This window comes from Lissotriton vulgaris, chromosome 12 (genome assembly GCF_964263255.1).
Source record: "Lissotriton vulgaris chromosome 12, aLisVul1.2, whole genome shotgun sequence".
Classification (NCBI taxonomy): Eukaryota; Metazoa; Chordata; class Amphibia; order Caudata; family Salamandridae; genus Lissotriton; species Lissotriton vulgaris.
The window spans coordinates 299,690,554-299,710,183 of record NC_141700.1 but is presented as its reverse complement, the minus strand read 5'-3'; positions in this window follow the sequence as shown (position 1 = coordinate 299,710,183).

The window sequence follows — 19,630 nt, the reverse complement described above, 5'->3', positions numbered from 1 at the left end:
AGAAAGTAGGAAAAGCTCCTGGTTTAGACAGGATTCCCTCTAACTTCTAACGTTCAGAACTCTTGGTTTGGATGCCTTACATAAACTGCCTTTCTAACGGACTAGTTGCAGGCGGGAAACGTCGTTTACGACGCAACTTTTAGCACGCAGTGCTATTACAACGCAGACTTTAAAACGCATTCCATTACATCGCATTACACTGGGGGGCGCTCTAGGATAGGGAATACTTTTAATTTACTATCCAACACCTTCCCTAGTGTCCACGGGGACTGGTGTTGGAATAGTAAATTAAAATATTCACTATCCAACACCCCTTAGTGTAATGCGTTGTAAAGGAATGCGTTTTAAAACTTGCGTTGTTACAGCATGCGTGCTAAAAGCATGCGTTGTAACAACGTACATCCGTTGCAGGCACTCCACTATCCCATTCTTGGAAAGGGTTAGAATTCGTACCCATTCATAAAAAGGAAACAACACAAATACCAGGTAATTATAGGCGTATATGCCTCAATGACAATAAGCAAAGCCAGCTAAAAATCTAGGAATGGATACGGTCTGAAAAAGTGCTCTAGCACTTCCAGGCGGGTTCTATGACCTAGATAAGCACAATTGATCAAGCCCTGCAGTTCTAGACTATAAAGTGGAAAACTACTGACATCGAGTGAGGGCTGCCTTTTGGTGCTTTTGTTGATCTGCTGGCTGCTTTTGACCTTGCCCCATGATAAAAACTTTAGGAGGAATTGGGCAAAACTGTGGTCCCTGACGGTCTGTTTACATTAATCGAGCAACTCTATTCTGAAAACTCTGCTAGGGTAAGGTGTGGTGCGGGTGGGAACACCACAGAGAACATTCCTATCAGAACAGGTGTGCACCAAGGCTGCATCCTGGCCCCAACTCTCTTTTTGTTATTCATCAATGGTTATATTTCGTATATCCAGGATTGTGAGAATGAAGCACATAAAATGGCTGGGATGAAGGTGCTGGGTTGCTATTCGCTGAGGATATACTTTTAATGTCTAAAAGTGCACAGGGATTAAATATTATGCTAGGGGGGGTTTAGTCTGTTTTGTAAGGATTATGGCCTTGAAATAAACAGTAGTAAAACAAAATATTTGATACTTAGCCCCCGTAAACGAGCTTGTGGGAGCACTGTTTTAAAAGGCGTCTTGTTAGGCAGGGTCTTTGAGTTTGACTATTTTGGGATCAATTATCAGAGTAGCTAATATTGCCACTTCTTAACTGATCTCTCCAGTCAAAAATCTATACAAGGCTCAAGCATGAGAGGCGGCTTTGTATGGGGCAGACCTCTGGAGGCAGACAGCGTAGGCTATGGACTCTAAACGCGCGGCATTCAGAGCTATAGCTATCTGTCTCCCTCTCATGGAGCGCAAATTAAAAGTCAAGCGATTGGGAAGGCCTAGCAGGGGACGTTGGTGTCAAAGGCATCATTTATATCTTGTAGTACTAGATCCCAGTATCTCACTAACTTGAGGCAATGCCAAAGAAGACGCACTAGGGAACCAGTCTGACCATAGCCCCGCCAACAGTATGCAGAGAGATCCTTATTCCAATGAATAAGTCAGACTGGAGTTAAATACCAAAACGCGGCCACCTTATAAGCAGTGTCTGTACCTGAAATGTCATGTGCTGTGTGGTGAGCGCTGTAGAAGATATCCTGCCACTCTTTGCTTGTAAGATGTCTACCTAATTCATCCTCCCATCTTAACTGTCCCTTGGTTTTCATGGGAGAGGTGTCTGAGGAGAGGAATGTGTATAGTCCTGATATAAGGATCTTGTCATCATCTTTAGTGACGAGCCACTTTTAGAACTGTCTTAACCATCGTAAGGCCCCAGGTCTCACCTCTGAAGAGGTTACCCAGTGATGTACTTGTTTGTACATGCAGCAGTCTGCTGCAGGAATTGTATAGTTCGTCTGAAGCTGATCAAAAGAAATAATTCCCTCCTGATCAAAAAGGGAGCCCACCCTTTTACAACCCATCTCATGCCATCGCCGAAAAGGTTCAGATTTACACCCCAGCGGAAAGTCGGGGTTGTCGATCAGCGTTCGTCATCGGGGAGGGGAAAGTGGTACGCCTGTGTCGAATCACCATTGCATCTCAGACCTTTAGAGTTGTCGCTGTGACAGGAGACTAGTAGAGACCCCATGCCCTATGCTTATGTGGAGCCAGATCTCACTCCAGATATTTCTACCCGCTATCGTTTGATCCATGAACATCCAGTATTTCTCTGACAGAGGCCAGTTCCACTCCAAGATGAAGTGTTACTGAGAAGCTTGGAAATACCGTAATACCGCAGAGACTTCCATCCGCCCATTAGGTTTCATCTTTGCAATTTGCGAAAAGCTGGGATGCAGTTGCTTCCACCCCAGACAAAGTGATTTATAGCTCGCTGGAGGTTCAGCAGTATGGTCGGGGTGTTAATGGAATAGTTTGGAAGACATAGAGTAAGCACGGCATAATCGTCATCTTGACTGCCGCAATATATCCTACCCCTGAGAGACCCAAGCGTGTCCTTGTTGCAAGCGTTTCATACTCTGTTCTAGGAGTGGGGTATAATTGGGTGTTAGAGTTTTAGCTGGGATACGCGCCAGAAGAATTCCCAGGTATAGTATGTGATGCCTGGCCCAGCAGAATGGGAATTGTTTAGTCAGGGCTTCCTCAGTAGCAGGGGGCGTGGACAGATGTAGGATATGTGACTTATGTAGATTGACCTTAAATCTCGGAACTTCACTAAAACTGGAGAACTCATCTACTAGTGCCGCTAATGAGGTCGCCGGGTTCGTCAGAGGCAGGTTCACATCATCGGCATATAGGCTAACAGTGTGTATATCTGCCCAGAGGTGGATTACGGAGATTCCTGGATGGTCTCTGACCCTCTGGGCCATTGGCTCCATATACATGGCAAACAGTAGAGGGGAAAGAGGGAACCCCTGTTGTGTTCCCCTATATATTGGGAAGAGCCCGAAGGAATACCCATTGACCCTGATCAATGCTCTAAGTGTTTTGTATATGCATCTTAACCAGCCAATAAACCTGTCCACAAAACCGGACCGGCGGAGCGTCTCCATTAGGAATGGCCAATGGACCCTTCAAAAGGCCTTCTTTGCGTTGACTGACAAAAGAAGGGCCTCCCGTTGGGAGCGGGCAATGAGATCTGTAAGATGTATGAGGCGCCTCATGTTGTCCTTGCAATCCTAGTCGGGATGAACTTTGTTCTGGGTCGATAAGGCCCGGCATTTTGGGTTAACGCGCACAGGCAAGATACCAGTGAAAATGTTAGCATCCACGTTGAGCAGTGACATTGGCCGATATGATGTGCTTTCTAGGGGTTCTTTGGTGGGTTTTAAGATTACTGAGCCGGGTAGTACCCCAGTATCAATAAAAGAATTAAAGAGCTGCGTTAATATGGGGGCGAGGACCTGACAACATTTCTTCTAAAACAGGGGGGTGAAACCATCAGGGCACAGAGACTTAGCTATTTTGAGGTGGGCTATCGCTGCAATTACATCATCTGCTTGAATAGGGCAATCGATATGGGTGGCCGTGTCCACCGGCAACATAGTCAGTTGCACTCGCAGGAAGTAGGCAGCTATATTTCTGCTGGGGGAGTCTCCCTTCGAGTAGAGTTTGGAATGGAAATCACTAAAGGCCTCTGCAATCTCCGAATCTGCATGGACTATTGTCCCAGATAGGGTTTTAACTGCCGAGATCGACCCGAGATCTCCCTTTGCCTCAGTTTGTGGGTGAGCATGTGGCCTGAATGATTGCCACTAAGGAATAATTGGTGCCATAGGCATATTCTGCTCTGTCGAGGTCCAGCCTGAGAAGAATGAACTGTTTCCGCTCCAATTCTCGCCACACCAGGGGGGCACCGGTGTGTTTGTGGATAGATTATAATTTCACTACCACTGTCTCTATCTCCTTCCTATGTTCTTTTCTAAGATTATTATCGCCTGTTGATATGGCTAATAGTTACCCTTGTGTAACCAGTTTTAGTGCTTCCCATAGAGATGCTGGGAACACGCCCTCACCATCATTATCAGTGAGATCGTCTCTAAGTGTTTTCAAAATTGCCTTTGTTGTTTGGTCTGATTGCAGCAGCGCGTCTCAAAGATGCCAATGAGGTTGGAAGGGTTGGGCAGCACCCAGGTTCCGCTATAGCATGATCAGGGCATGGTCGCAGAGAGAGTGCAGATCTATTGTTGCTTCGGCCATGCACCCCACCAGAGCATCTGTGATTAGGAAGTGATTGATTCGAGCATAAGTCTTGTGAGCTGCAGAAAAATATGTATAGTCTCTGGAGGGGTGTGTCTGCCTCCATACGTCATTAAATATACTGTTTGCAAGCCAATGTTGTCCCGTCTGTGAGAGTGTACCTGTTTAAGTTGTGCATTGTCCGGAGCGGTCTAAGTTCGTATTCATTTATAAGTTCAGGTCTCCCCAAATCACTACCTCCCGGTCGGGCGTGGCCAACACTTTCGTAAGGTACTTTAGAAGGAAGCGCTCGTGATGCTCATTCAGGGAATATACGGATGCTACCGTATACTGTAAATCCCCATTGTATTCTCAGCTCTAGTGCCCCACCTTTTTGTTCAGCAATGGCCTCTATCAACTTTCCTTGGAAGCTCTGAGCAATTAGTATGACTACCCCATTCTTCTTGGATGAGTCTGAGGACTGATATTGTCTAGGGAACTTCGGGGAGCGCATGTGATGGGCGTCCCTAGTGAGCAAATGGGTTTCTTGTATTAAACAAATGTCCCTTTTAGTGTGTTCTAGATAGGATAAGATTGCCTTGCCCTTGACTGCGCTGTTCAGGTCTCGGACATTGAGGCTCACTAAGCAGGTATTATGCACTGTATTAGTGACATCTGTATTCCCGCTCCTTGCTCATGGATCTTTTCTTGCAGTTGCCCCACCCCCGTAGTGTGTTCTAGTGTGAAGGTTTCAGATGAGTTGCCTTCTGTCAATATCCTAGGTTGGTGTGGAGGAGAAGAAGAGAAAGAAGACAGAAAGACCCCTTTGAATAATGTAAAGGATACTTTAAATAGAAGGAAGGACAATAACTGAGTGTCTGAGTTCATTAAGTCAGATTAGTCGGTATGAGGCGCATTCAGCAAAGATGGAACAGGACTGAAGGAGAATTTCCGAAGAGATCCAGTATGGGCCCCTCGGTCTTGTGGAGGGTGGGTCATTAAGTCGAACATAAGTTCTTCCACTCCTCCGCCACCTTGTTTGGGTCCTCACCAGGCCCGCTCCAACCCCCGGGGGCTTGCTTGTTGCTAAGTCACGGGGTCATTGGGATGATGGCAACACCACCTGCCTCACCTTGGCGATGGTTTCAGAGTCTGGCCTAGGCCCGCAGCAGTCACTTGTCACCCGCTGCCAGGCCAGCCGTTGGCGCTTGGGGGAAACAGGCTGGTCCCCAGAGTCTTCCGGGGCATCAAGGTGCAGAAGAGCGCAGGCCTCGTTGAGTGATTGGAGCTGATACAGCGCCCCTTCATACCTAAAGATGATGCGAAAAGGGTGACCCCATCCGTAAGGAATCTTGGCCTTTCGCAGATGCTCTGTGATGGGGTGGAAATCTCTACGCATCTGCAGAGTGATTCATGAGAGGTCATGAAAAAAAGGTCGAGGTGGTTTTTGAAGTGAACCGGATGTGAGTCTCTGGCCTTCCTGAGGATATCCTCTTTGATCTGAAAATCATGGACACACATCAGAATATTGGCAGGGGGTCATTTGCCTAATACTGTCAGGGTCCACCCTGTGGACCTCATCCAGCAGAATGGGAGAAGTCTCTGGGAGGCCCGAGACATGACAATGGAGGACCGTAACGTACTTGCCAAGATTGGGGCCCTCTGCTTTGGATGGCACTCCTCTGATTCTTATATTGTTCCTCCTCGACCTGTTCTCAAGGTCTTCATTGTGCCCTTGAAGGTCTAGTTGCTGGTCTTTCAACCTTAGCACTACTTGCTGGAGCCAAGCTACCTCCTCCACCCGACTCGACTCTCTATCTTCGAGCTTGGCAACCATTTCTCTCACTTCATCCACTTCGCAAGGTATTTCACGGAGGTCGGAGGCAATTTTTCTTTTCATCGCCTGCAGGTCTGCATGGACAGAGGTGAACAATGATTCCATATAAGCTTTAGTGATTGAGCCCTCTCCCTCCTCTGCCTCAAGCCAGGATTCCGCATTTTGAGACAGGGGTGCATGCTCTGACCCTGAATTGCTTGTCTTCCCGAACATTTCTTTGAAGGAACGTTCCTTCTTTGTTCTTGCCCCGGCCATACTGCCTGGGTAGCATTCTTAGGGTTTACTCGGTGTGGTGTTTCAGGAAACTCTTAAGATCCAGATGGCAGGTCGCCAGTCCTCTCCCACGTGTTTGTGGTGTCCCTTCCTCGTCCCCCAAGTCAGGCTGAGGGCTATTTGGGGGGTGCCCCAGAGCTTTCCAGATTTGGCATTGGTGGGGAAGCCACTGTGGAGTCTGCTAATGATCTGTGTTCTGGCCAGAAGAGCAGGGTACCATCGCTCCACTTCAGGCTTCCCAGTCCCCTGTGTCCATTAGGTGAGGTCTTCTAAGTGGCACCCCTCTTGAGGGGCCTCTATTGGGGTCGCCTCATGTCCCTCCGCCACATGCTTCCCTAACTCATCCCGGTGCCGTCCAGTCCCTGGTCCCGTTAGGCCTCTCCACAGAGATCCTCAGAGACAGCTGTAATCCGATGTCAGTGGGCTTTCTAACCTGGAGGGGATAGGATCATAGGCTTACACTGATCCCGCAGTCCCTTTACAGTGGGCTTACTTGCTGGGCATTACTCCTGCGTTTGAAATAGTTCTGTGCGTGTATGAGAGCAGAGGGCCACATTCCTATCTATCTGTGCCCCCTGTGACACCGTATTGGAGGTGCTCACCGAGGGGTGAGGGAGCCCTCTCCGCTCCCTGGAGTAGTCTTTTATGCCACGCTGCGCCCTCCCGTTGAGTGTGGATCTTCAGTAGCTGTAGGCTGGCCACATAGTGCAGGCTTCAAACCCAGCCTGGCGCTTATCAGGTCTCTAATTCTGATATCCCTGTGCACTAGGGTCGCCGCTGGTCCCTGAATCCATCCAGCCTTTGGGCTTGGGGGGTGGGGTCCATGAGATGAGTAAAGCCGCCGCCACACCCCTTGGCTCCCCCACACCCAGTGGGATCCCACAATGTGCAGCAGGTCTAATAATATCCAAGGCGGGGGGCAATGCAGGGATGCTGTGCACTCCCCACTGATGTGAGAAGGCAGATTGTAGCGCTCTCTTCAAGGTGGAGCTGCAGCCCCGAGCCCCGTCTCCCAAATCCCTAAGGGCCCAGCCAAGCAGAACCACACGGCCCAGCCAGGGTAGGCCACAGACAACATGCCACAGCCGCGCCCCGCCACTTCCAAGGTGCCACATACTGGAGCTTTGATATGGAGGACCTGGATCAGATCCTGCCACGCCTCTGCTTTTCCAGGGCGGATCCTTGCACTTGGGGGGGGGGGGGGTGCCTGAGTCTCGCACCCCACCCCTCTCTTCCTTCTTCTTGAGGGCATAGCTCTGGCCCACAGGCTCTGGCCACGCACCATGGCCTGATCGGACGATGCCCCTCCGGGAGTCTGCATCGGGGCCACTGGCAACCCCGCCTGAGCCTGCCTGGACTCGCCTTTCTTCAGTGCCACTCCACTGTGCTCCGGGGAGCTTCCGGGATCCGGCCTGCTTCGTTTGCCTCCTCAGCCCTGCAAGAGACCAGGCCGCACTCCTCGTCAGCTGGTCTTCACCGCCCCGCCAGGTGTGGCATCAGGTATTCCGATTTTGCCCGCTGCTGCTTGTCTGCACCTGGGCAAGATTGCGCCTCCTGCTACCCGGAGCCTCAGCTGATCCCCGGGGTCTCCGGGAGTGAGCCGGCGAGCACTAATGTGTGCTTTTTAAGGCAGCGGGACAGAGCCGTCGGGAAACACATCCTACCCCACTGCCATCTTGAGTCTTATTTAGAGGCTAGTGGATGGAATAATATGCTCAAATTTAGAGACTAAGCAATTCACCATGTTACACGTGACATGGACTATAATGTATGTGTAATAAAATGCAGAGAATATCACCCACATTGCTGACAGAATATCCTAATCGCAAAATCCTAAATAAGGTTCTTTGCCTGGTTTGATACATATCCTGTAGCAACTCAAGATGTGGCTGATCATAAGAACTTTCACCTCTGAAAGAACTGGCACATATATATGCAATCCAAATAATACTATATAAGGTGCATAATCAAACTATATATTCCTTGACAAAGTATTAAATGTTCTCTGTATGCTATTTAGGTTTCATTAGGATGCATAATTACCTAAGGACATCACACCGTTGCTTGACATATTTGAATTTGTTTTAAATGGCTTAGACAACTGAAAGTATGCTTCCTTTGCAGTAAGTTATTTTAGAGAAACAAGGGAACCCACTTGGTAAGCAAGGACCAGGGGTATTAGTATAATTGAACAACAACGGTCCTTGACAAAAGGGAGATAGACATTTGAATAATTATAGGCTACAATCTGCGCTATAATGAACGAGAAGTCCAGCCGGACTTCAAAATTTAATTAATAGTGTAATAGGTAAAAATAAACAGAACAACAAATAAACAGTGGGTCACAGTCCTGTATCCACAAGGCTAGACAAACAATTTACAATACATACAAATAGGAAATTTCTGAGGCAATTGAAAAGGAAAAATTGAAAAAATGGAGCCCAATCGATCTTATCGCGATTGGGCTCCATAGAAGGCCGTGGAAGTTCCATTGAGAACTCTAGGTGCCTTATTACAGGTCTCCCTATCACCCGCAATCACCCTCCGATTCGTCTCCCTTTCGAGAACTTCACAATCAATTGGTGCCTCATCACAGGTCTCCCTGCCACACGCATATACCCGCCAATCGTCTCCCTTCCGAGACCCTTACATCTAATTGGTAAGCGGGTTCCTGTCTGGCACTACAACTACTTAATCACGCACTATCCGTGCAGTGATCCTGCTTTTAATCTCCCCAATTCGCAAATCGCCCGTTATCCAAGGAATTGCCAGCCTAACATCGTGGCTCCTGAATCTGGAAGCCCCACGACCACCTATTACTCAGAGCCAGTCTTCAAGACGCCCCGGTTGTCTAACTGTACCTTCCCAGAGGCTTGTAAATTCAGGCAAAACATTGGTTTTCCTGATGATGATCCGTAATTCTAACTGGATCGAAACGCCGTCGACAGTTGATGTAGTCTAAACACCAGTTCACAACTATGTGCCAAAATCATGTTTTTTCTACATGTGTGAAGCAAATTGATTCTATTTTTTTGCTCCTTCCCTTTTCTATTGCATGAGAAATTTTCTATTTGTATGTATTGTAAATTGTTTGTCTAGCCTTGTGGATACAGGACTATGCCCCATTGTTTATTTGTTGTTCGGTTTATTTTTACCTATTACACTAATAATTAAATTTTGAAGTCCGGCTGGACTTCTTGTTCATTATAGCGCAGATTGTAGCCTATAATTATTCAAATGTCTATCTCCCTTTTGTTAAGGATCGTTGTTGTTCAATTATCCTTTGCAGTAAGAGCATCTGCTAATGCTTTTGATGTGAAAGTTGTACAAAAGGGGGAGGTGATGGACGGAGCATCTGAACCAATCAAACAAGGCTGATTTGCATATTGCCATTTCTGAACTGGGGTGGTGTGGAGTGCAAAAAAACGATGGATTTAGGCCCAGATCTCTGTACTGGGGTGAATGTATGAAATTGCTCTGCATTCTGTCCATCAACTGTTGTTTTTGCATTTGTCACCCCGAGTGGGATGGGTATGCTCAGGCGTGAGTCCCATGCTGTCCACACCACTGGAGTCAAACTATCCTGGCTGAAGATGGCTGATAGCCAAAAACCGGTCCTAGGATTCTTAATTCCGGTCCAGGAAAGATATTGCTTGGAAGTTCGGGCTGGACTGTTCCCATGAGGAACAGGGTCAAGGCTGATTTGCATATGGCCATGTCTAAACTGGGGTGGTGTGGAGTGCAAAAAAACGATGGATTTAGGCCCAGATCTCTGTACTGGGGTGAATGTATGACATTGTTCTCCATTCTGTCCATCAACAGTTGTTTTTGCATTTGATGTGAAAGTTGGCCATTGATGTGAGTGAAAGGCATACAATCCACTCATTGCTACCATGAGCAAATATTCTTTTGCATCTATGAGAGCAATGGCTTGGTGCTGATGCCACACCTTTAGGACCTGACTACAGAATCCCCCGCTACAATTAGGCACGTATATATATTTAGAGGTTTGAGTGGCCTGATATGACTGACCCAAATTGTTTTGAATGTTTGAGATGGTTCAATATGTAACATGTGAAGTTGCAATGGAATCATTTATTGCTTAATTAACTGGCTGATTTGCATTGTAGACTCCAGAATTAGCTGAATCTATTTCCTTATGCGCACCTTTGATTATCATAGACACCCACTCCTAGTTTTGTAAATTTAGGGATGACATTTTGTTACAGAAAGAAAACGTACTTCAATAGAAAGTCAGGAAAAAGGCATGTTTTTATCATGGAATGGAATGATTGTGTTAGAAAGAAAATTCTCCGGTTAGAACCTAGTTGCTGCTGCTCGGTTAGAAATCTGGAATGCAGACTTTGAAGCTTGCTCAACAGCAGGATTACCTGTAGAGTGAATTTCCTCACTCTGGTGTGCCAATATTTATTGAGAATAGAGAGTTTTTTTTTTATCTCTTGTCATGGTCCTTCATAAGTCTTTGTAGTCAATAAATTCCAATCAGTGAAACACACATTGGAACTATAAACACATACTATGAGTCAGAAGCAATCAGTGTTAAAACTGAGGGATCTGTTTTGTATAACAATAGACATTGTGCATTTAACTCTGCTATTTGTACAATTAAAAATCCTAAAGATTTCCCATGTATGTGTTAGATTGTAAATTCTATATTCTCAAATACTGCTACTGCTGTACAGGCATATGCATAGTGTTGTTTCGTGCCTACTGCACTTTGTGCAGATCTCCCTATCTCGAACTCTTTTAAAAATGTTTATGTTTAATAATTTTAAACATTTAACATTGCATCCCCCAATTAAAGAGTTACAGTTATCCACATTATATCAGTCATTATTTGGTCATATGGAATTTGACACAATCATTCCCTTCACCATTCCCATAATGTCCCTTCCTGTCCACTATGTAAGGCTATAGTACCTCCAAGGTTATCACAAGATTTCTTGACATATTCACATCAAGCAGATAGCTACCCACAGGAATCAATAATCTTTCATCCACTTTCTGTAGACTCCATTGATACCAGGTCTGACATGGTCTCAATGGCCTCCCAGTGTGCTGCTGGAGGTAAGTCTTAAAGGGACCCCAAATATCCTTTTGCTTGGGGTAAACTGGCATTACTTCCCTTAATTGTCCAGATGTTCATTGCATTTTGTAAATCCCTTTATCAATCTACTATTTACCCTACTATATTGCCACCCTTCGCTTGGCAAACAGCTAAGTCAAGGGTATACATTTCCTTACTCTGAAAGGCGGGGGTTTCTTTTACATAGCCCAATAGAGAGATAAGTGGAGTTGTCAGAATCTTGCTGCCAATTCTTTCTGTGAGGGCCTGTATTATCCCTGCCCAGAAATTGGCCACTATGGGATACTGCCACACCAAGTGCAGAATGCAGCCTCCCTGGTTCCATCTCTAGCACATCTAGAGTCATTCCGGAGACCCAAACTATGTAGTGATTTAGGGGTATAACATATCCTGTGTAGGACTTTAACATGGAGCAATCCCAGTTTATAGTCAGGGTAATGCATTCCAGTCAGATAGCAGCAGAGTCCCCACTGCTCGTCCGTAATAAGCTCTTTTAAGTCACCTAGCCATTGTAAGTTAGCCTGAAGGCCACATATTGGAACTTCCTTTTGCTTGTGATATATAGCCGGGACACATATTTTCTTTGGACCTCTGAGTCTAGTAATGTCCTTAACATGGCAAATGATGATAAGGGGGCTAAGAGTGTAGCATTGGTGGCTTTACATGGTTTCGCATCAATACAAATATGTGTGATGGAGTGTGGCACACCATGAATTGTATATCTGTTAGTGGGAGAAATGTGTCTTCTGGGTATAAGTCCCCAAGAGTGGATCATTTGAGCTGCTAAATTGCTTACATGCCTTGGGCTCTTTTGTAAGAGGTAGTCTAGGATTGTGTTTCAGGGTATTCCTGGTGCATTTAATGAATCAAGATATGTTCTGCGTGTTAGCTTGTCCCAAGCTCAACAGAACATGACTGTGTGGCTCTCAATTGTAGGCTGTTAAGTCAGTGAGCAAATTATCAGATTGAGATGGTCCGGGCCAACTGTGTCAAGTTCTATCGCAATATGGGCCTGACAAGACACATAGTGATACCAATACTGTGCTTAGCAGGCTTGTGGACAAAAATATTACATTTCAAAATCTGGCGCTAACAGGCCTTCTTTATAGAAATCTAGGTTACATTTTCTCAATGACCTAACCTGTAGTGTCTGTGAACTTCCTGCTGATACTGAAAACAACTCTTTGTTTTTAAGTGCTGGAATATAAAATACAAGGCTCACAAATTTGGTATCTTAGCTTCAGATGCTACTTCTGAAGGAGCTATTAGTCACACAATCATAACAATATATTGTAGGTACATCTTTGATTACGGCAGTATACACTTCAGTGTAAACTTCATCTTTGAGATAATCATTCGTATCTTTTTGGAATTTTCTTATCTTCCTTTGCGCCCCATCTTCCTTTTACAATTTCAATTTTTTATTTATATCAATTAATATTTCATCCTAATAGTATAGTTCCCCCATCTATTGCAATTCGTCCGTCAATGTGGGAATTTATTTAGATTGATTTTAAAATGTTGAAGAAAATAGATGGATAAAAATTGCATTAAAAATCCCTATTAGCAGAAAAGTCTAAAATATCTGTATTATACAAAATTTTCAAGATACATTCACATTTAACTGAACCACTATTTCAAGCTACTGAGATGGAAATAGTTTCTATTTTTCAACTTTTGGTTAGATGTATACATTTTTACTGATAGTCAACTGTAAGGGAGTTGCTCTCATATATACAGGATACAATCACTGTTTTGAATAGACTACAACAGATAAATGTCAACAATTAATACATTCATATGTACAGTGGATGTGAATATTTTAAATGCAAATAGAACAAATTCAGAAGCCATGGAACATATGAAAAGGCATTAGTGAATGCAAAAAAAGAAGACCTGAATAAACTATTTTTTTTCATATGGCAAGGCATCTACAACCTGCAGTTGACAGATGTATCAATTAGTTCTAATGCTGCACAATCAATAGCTAACACATTTATGAGAGCTTATGATGAAAAAATAATATTAAATATTTTAAAACGGAAGAAAATTTTATTTTTATGGAGGGTAAATTGATTCATGTTCTGTTTTGGTCAAGGATAAGAATTGAATTGGAGCACAATATCAAGGTTCTAAATTACATTTTGATGAGAATAAGTCTGACATCTATAACACAAGATTCAGCAACAACATTTTTGGGTGTGCAAGTAACAAAGACAAAAGACATTTGAGAAAAAAACTCTTTTCAAAACCTGTGTTTAGAAACAATCTGCTAATGGCAACAAGCTTTAATTCTCATCATATAATCACCCCACTTGTCAAACAATCACTGTTTAAGGTTAAAAATAATAATTTCTGGAAAAGTGAAAATTAATTGTAAAAAAACTGATGAAAAAGAAATTCACATACACATAAACTACAAAACATTCCGTTGAAAACTAGAGAATAATTGTTAAGATATAAATAAAAAAAAATAGAAAATAGAGTAGAGACTGATTTATGCCATGCAATAGTCAAAACAATCTGTTCAAATTTAAAAGGCAATGACAAAGAATCTGAAAATTGTTCAATTGGACAAAAACTTGAAGAAATTTTCAGCAAGAAATGGAAAGAGTTTGGGGAAATGGGATTATTGCTTCTAAACTAAAAGAATATTGAAAACAAATATGTTTCCAACCAGAGAACAATGGAAAATACCTGTGTTTAAACTGCTCAAATTGCACATTCATTTTGAAGAGTGATGCAGTATTTCATCCATGTACCAGGTAAGAATGAAATTTGAGTATTTTGCAACTTGTGACACAAATCAGTGCATATATGTGATGAATTGCTGATTTGGATACCACTACGTAGAAATGAAGGAAAGAACAGCAAAGCTATAACATTGGTAAAATAAAACAGATAAAAATTGGACTTTCTGAAGTGCGGCAATTGGAAAGCTCTGAGCTCATACTATCACAAATAAGTTTCCAGCAATATGAAGTTGGAGATAAATGAAAGCTTGAGAAATTTGAAATTGGCTTTTCCAAGAAGGTGTGCATTGAGTTGAATTTCTTAACACTGAGACTTCCTACAGATTGGACAACACACCAGATTTAAGTTGCTTTTTTTAATGAATTTAATAAAGGTGACATTTTAAAAGAAAATGTCAATTTTTAGAAAACAAAACATGCAAAGTTGACAGATTGATTATGGTCGAAATGGACTATGTCCAACAGTGAAAACAGATATTGGATTTAGTAAGGCGCTGCTGCTTGAATATGAATTTACCTAAAAAAAACAAAAGACAAGAGGCGTTTGGGAAAACAGGAACAATTGATTTAATTAAACACTCTGGCCGGGAGTGCAGATATTGAAGCAGGTCTGAGGACTGTCTCAAAGTACTATCAATCTGAACAAGTTTTATACATTTCTTTGAGTACTGTAAAGTGTTTCCGTCAATCCTTTTTTGGTACAAGAATGCAGGTCTTTTCTGTGGAGTCATAAATAAGGCCCCTGATAACAATAATGGCTGTATGTTCCTAACTTCATGTGACATTTGCCTTTATGGTGTTTTTGGGAATGAGTACACCCCACCGGCCATATGTTCTTTATTGGGGCAAATATCCCTGGACCTTTGTAGTGTTTCTGTGCCTATCTGAGGGATTGACCGGAGTTTCCTGATCACACGTTTATCTGCCAGCTATGTGCCACCCAACCTGCAGCATGGCAATGAGTAACCTCAGGGCTAGGTCCTACCCCCTGCCAGACCATGTATGACTGAGTCAGGTTGATAGAGAGTTCATGACAGTTACATTTAAGAATAAAGATGCGATTTCATTTTTCCATATGAATGTATCATTATAAACATTGGCATGTTTTTTATATTATCAGAGTGATCAAAATTAAGACTAGTGGAGGGATGTTAAAGTGACATAACCAGCCATTTGTAATGGTTTACCAACAACAGAAACAAATACTTAGGCATGCCCAACAGAAAAAGTTGAAATGGGGATTGAAAGCGTAGTCTACAAATAGAGAATAGTAAGAGAGAATAAGCTTTACATGGAGGACGGCAAAAGAAGAGGGAGCCACCTTTTGTCTAAGCTCTTTATTTTTATTTTTCAAAGAGAGAGACAGAAGAACGAAAGTAAGTTTGGATATGTAATGATAGAAATGTAATCAATATTTTTTGAGTGTGTTTACTCAAATTTTGCCGTTTTATTTTTTAGAAAATGTATGTAATATTGTTCAAATTGATTCCCTGTAAAATTAGGTTAAAACCTTGAACTGCATTAGAAAAATGAAAAAAGCAATATAACATTACTAGGTAATAGAAGAATAAGTATTTTAATACAAATACTAAGTATGTTAAAGATTAGGAATTAGAAGAAACATAACTAGAGTTTTTTTAAGGTTGGTGATTTGTTTTAGTGCAAGACTGAATGAGTAAAATATAGTACAGGATGATCACCAGAACTAATGTTAATTAACTTGCAAGGAGTGGATATAATCTTCACACAACTAAACCAACAATGTTTAAAGGACATTGTGAAAATTGCTGAGTTATAATATATAGCAAGAACACATTTTGCTACATTATGACATTCATTTGAGACCAATTTAAAACGGTTCATTGCATTTCTATTGAAATTGGAATTTGCAAGAATTACTTGTTCTGTTTTTTAAATGGGAGAGGAGTCCATTGGGTTTCAAAATCATGAAGGTCATGGAGATGTTGCAGGAAAGTTAAGAGTTTCAAGGATTGTTTCTTGAATGTTTTTCCTAAGTTTTGTTAATTGACGATGGCTAAAGATACTATGCTGAAATAAACCAATGAGGTTTTTACATTGTCTTCAAAAGGAAAACAAACATAGGCCAGTTTTGTATATTTCTATTATCTCTGAAAAGTGGGATGTGTAGATCAATTTGAATTCTGCTAGTGTGAGAATACTTTGAACTTTAATGTTATTAAACTGGATGATTTGTCAGTTAATATATTTTAATCAATAACGAGGTGAACATTTTTATACAAAATTTATTTTGAATAATTCAGCATGTGAAGGTCCATCTAGTTTCACAATTGTCTGTATACAAGTAGCCACTTTTCACTGTGAGAAATCAGTCCATGATTATGAATAGGATTATTGGGTGACGATGGCATCTGAGTTTGTATTTTAGAAATAATTATTCATAGTTGTATCAGGTACCTATGGTTATGTTGACTAAAACAGAAAAAGTTAAAGTTCTTGTTATCCAGAAGGTCGCTGGATTGATATAGCTCTAGCTCAGCCCATTCTTTCAAAACCAGAGTCACATTTCGAATTTCTTGCAGTGTCATAGTGACTAGAATGACTTGTCTCCAGTTTTAACTGTCTTTTTTATCATGATATATCACCTCTGGTGGAAGTCATAGAAGCTGCAAGATTGAGTAATCCTTGACGATTTTTTTGTCAAAGAGAGGAGCATGGAAATAAATGCATCAGTTTAGTACAAAACCAGGGAGGAAGTGCTAATCATGGGATTTTTGTCATACTCCATAACACTTGGCCTGCAAGGAAGGTATTATGGTAGTTTCTCAAGGTCTAATAATCTCACTATTTTTTCCTTTAGTAATTGATATTTTTTTCATGACATTTTACATTTTGGTTGCTCAATAGGAACTTTTGAGGCACTTTATTTTGTGAAAATGTTAAAAGGTAATGATACATGTAGATTTGAAATCGTGGCTTATGAAACTAATTTCACTAGCAAGAACCACACACATTTTTCATAATCCCGCTGTAACTAATACAATATCAACACAATTTTTAATAATCTTTTTGAGTTGTTCCAATTTCCTATAAATTAACTTGTGATTGTTTAATTATGCCTTTTTAATTACCACGTTGTTCCTTTAATTTTTCATGCAAGGCTTTTATTATCCAAGATACCACTGTAACTTAATTGCTAACCTAATTTGCAATTAGAGCTGAATGTTTCCCAAATTTACAATATACCATCATTTTTCAAGTGATTTCACATTTATTCTTCATACCTACATACCAACGTCCTTATTTTCACAGTGATCACACTGCTGCACACACATTCTCTGTAGTGATGTATTCATCCCATAAAACCCTCGGAAACACATTTTTTGACTAGCTTAATTTATTATTACAAAATAATCTTAATTTTCTTTATCTTATATACGTGAGCCTTAAAGAAACAGGTGAAATCAGAGTAAGATGGAGAGTCTAGGCTTGGAAAGTAGAGTACTAGTCATTGATGTGATTTTAGGATATCAAACCCATGTTTAACCACAGCGGTAAACAGAAAATATAATGAGACTCATTTAAATGTCTTTCAGCATCCAAGGTAAGCATCCAATTTGAAGAAGCATTCTTTGCATATTTTTCAATTATGTGCAGATCACCATGAAATTATTGATGCCACATTTTCCTCTTAAGAATAAAGTGTGATTAGAATTTAGAATTTTAGGAATTGAATATTGTTGCTAATATTTGGTTACGTTGTACATTCCATATTCATCAATGATATTTAATGCAAACTTGTAAAATGTATGATTTTTTTAAACTTTGTCCGGGCAACTAGAACTACCTCTTGAAAAGAACGTTACCTTGCCTCCCTCAGTGATGTATTATAAATAGATAGAAAATGAGGTAAAAAGGAGACTGCAAACGCGGTCCACTTCTCTAACAACATATTTAGACCTGTGGCAAATAACTGTCTTAGATCCATATAAAAAGGTGCCTGCAGTAAAATATTCTAATTAATCATTGAGCCAAGGTTCATGGTTGAAAATGCTCACCTTCGGTCAGTCAGTCAAAAGAGCTTTATTTCGAAAATGCTTGTCATAAAAGCAATATAAACCTTCAGTATTGGCATGAGAAAAAGGTCAATAGCACACTGGGACCCTTCAATCACTGTTCTCAAAAATATAAAACATCTTCTGGTGCTCCATGTAAGTGTAGGGTTGTTGCTTATACAACAGTCTAGAATGAAAGGTTGCCAGTCAGCTCCAGCACAGAATACATTTCTCACAGATCATGAGGATAGGTAGGCTTTGCAGCTCATGGTCACCCTAGAAATTGGAGAACCCACATGTAGTACTGGTATAATATCAGCCCCTCTTTGAAGGAAGGGATCTCTCATTGAAGTTGATGACAGCGAGCAGCCCACTCGTCAGCAGAAATGCAAGATTCAATTTGTTTGCAGATAATTAAGAGAAAAATATGGTCCTCTCTAAAAACCTACCATGATTGCTTGTACCAATGTACACCTTAAGTATTTCAAGCTACAGTTTTTAGTGCCAGACCATTTACAGTTTGTTTTCATTTTCTCTAAGTGAGAGCTCCTTTTGCTCTTTCCTTCAAGAGACTATTCCATCTTCCTTTATTTAAACAATACCAATGGACCCTTCCTTAGCTGAACTAGGGGTCTCATAGCAGGGTAGGCCATTAGACTTCTTACAAATGACCTTCACAGTTATCAAAAGCTCTGTTTCTTCATATTAGAGCAAATATTACATCTATCCATTTTGTTGTGGAACCAGAGATGAAGTATTGATTTATTCTACTGTATGGTAGATTTTTGCCACCCCATAGGGTTAGGGGCTTTTACCAGGTAGAAGCTCCTGAAGTGGAACTGTAGCTGTATCTCATTTCCAACTATGCTGAGGAAAGACATAGTCACTCATATCACATGAAAATATTTGTGTTAAGTTTGGTTGTTAAATAACTATTTTTTGTCCTAGTTTGTGTCCTCTTATGTGTGCCAAAAACAAACACATTTGCAGGTTGTGCGACATTTTCTACAAGATCTTGGTCTTTACTGACTAAAGACAAGGGTGACTGGTGTAGGCACTTTACTTTTCTGAGGAACGTGCATTGATACTTCTTTTTTTCCAAAACAAAATTGCAAATCAGCTTAAAAAAGCACTCTTACAAAAATCTGAAATATTACTGCCATGTTTTCGGTATTTTAGGGTTACAATTGAAGTATGACTAATAACGCTAATAGATCAGATAAATCACTGCCAGGCCGTGTATAGGCAGCACAACATTTGTTGCCATTGAAAGTGGGCTTTAACAAGCTACATTTGGTAAAGGCATTGATATTGAGAAGTAGTAATAATATAACACATAACAGAAAGACATTTCTTAATTGCGACACTATACCATTACATATTGACGAGAGTGAGATAGAACATTTAAGAAG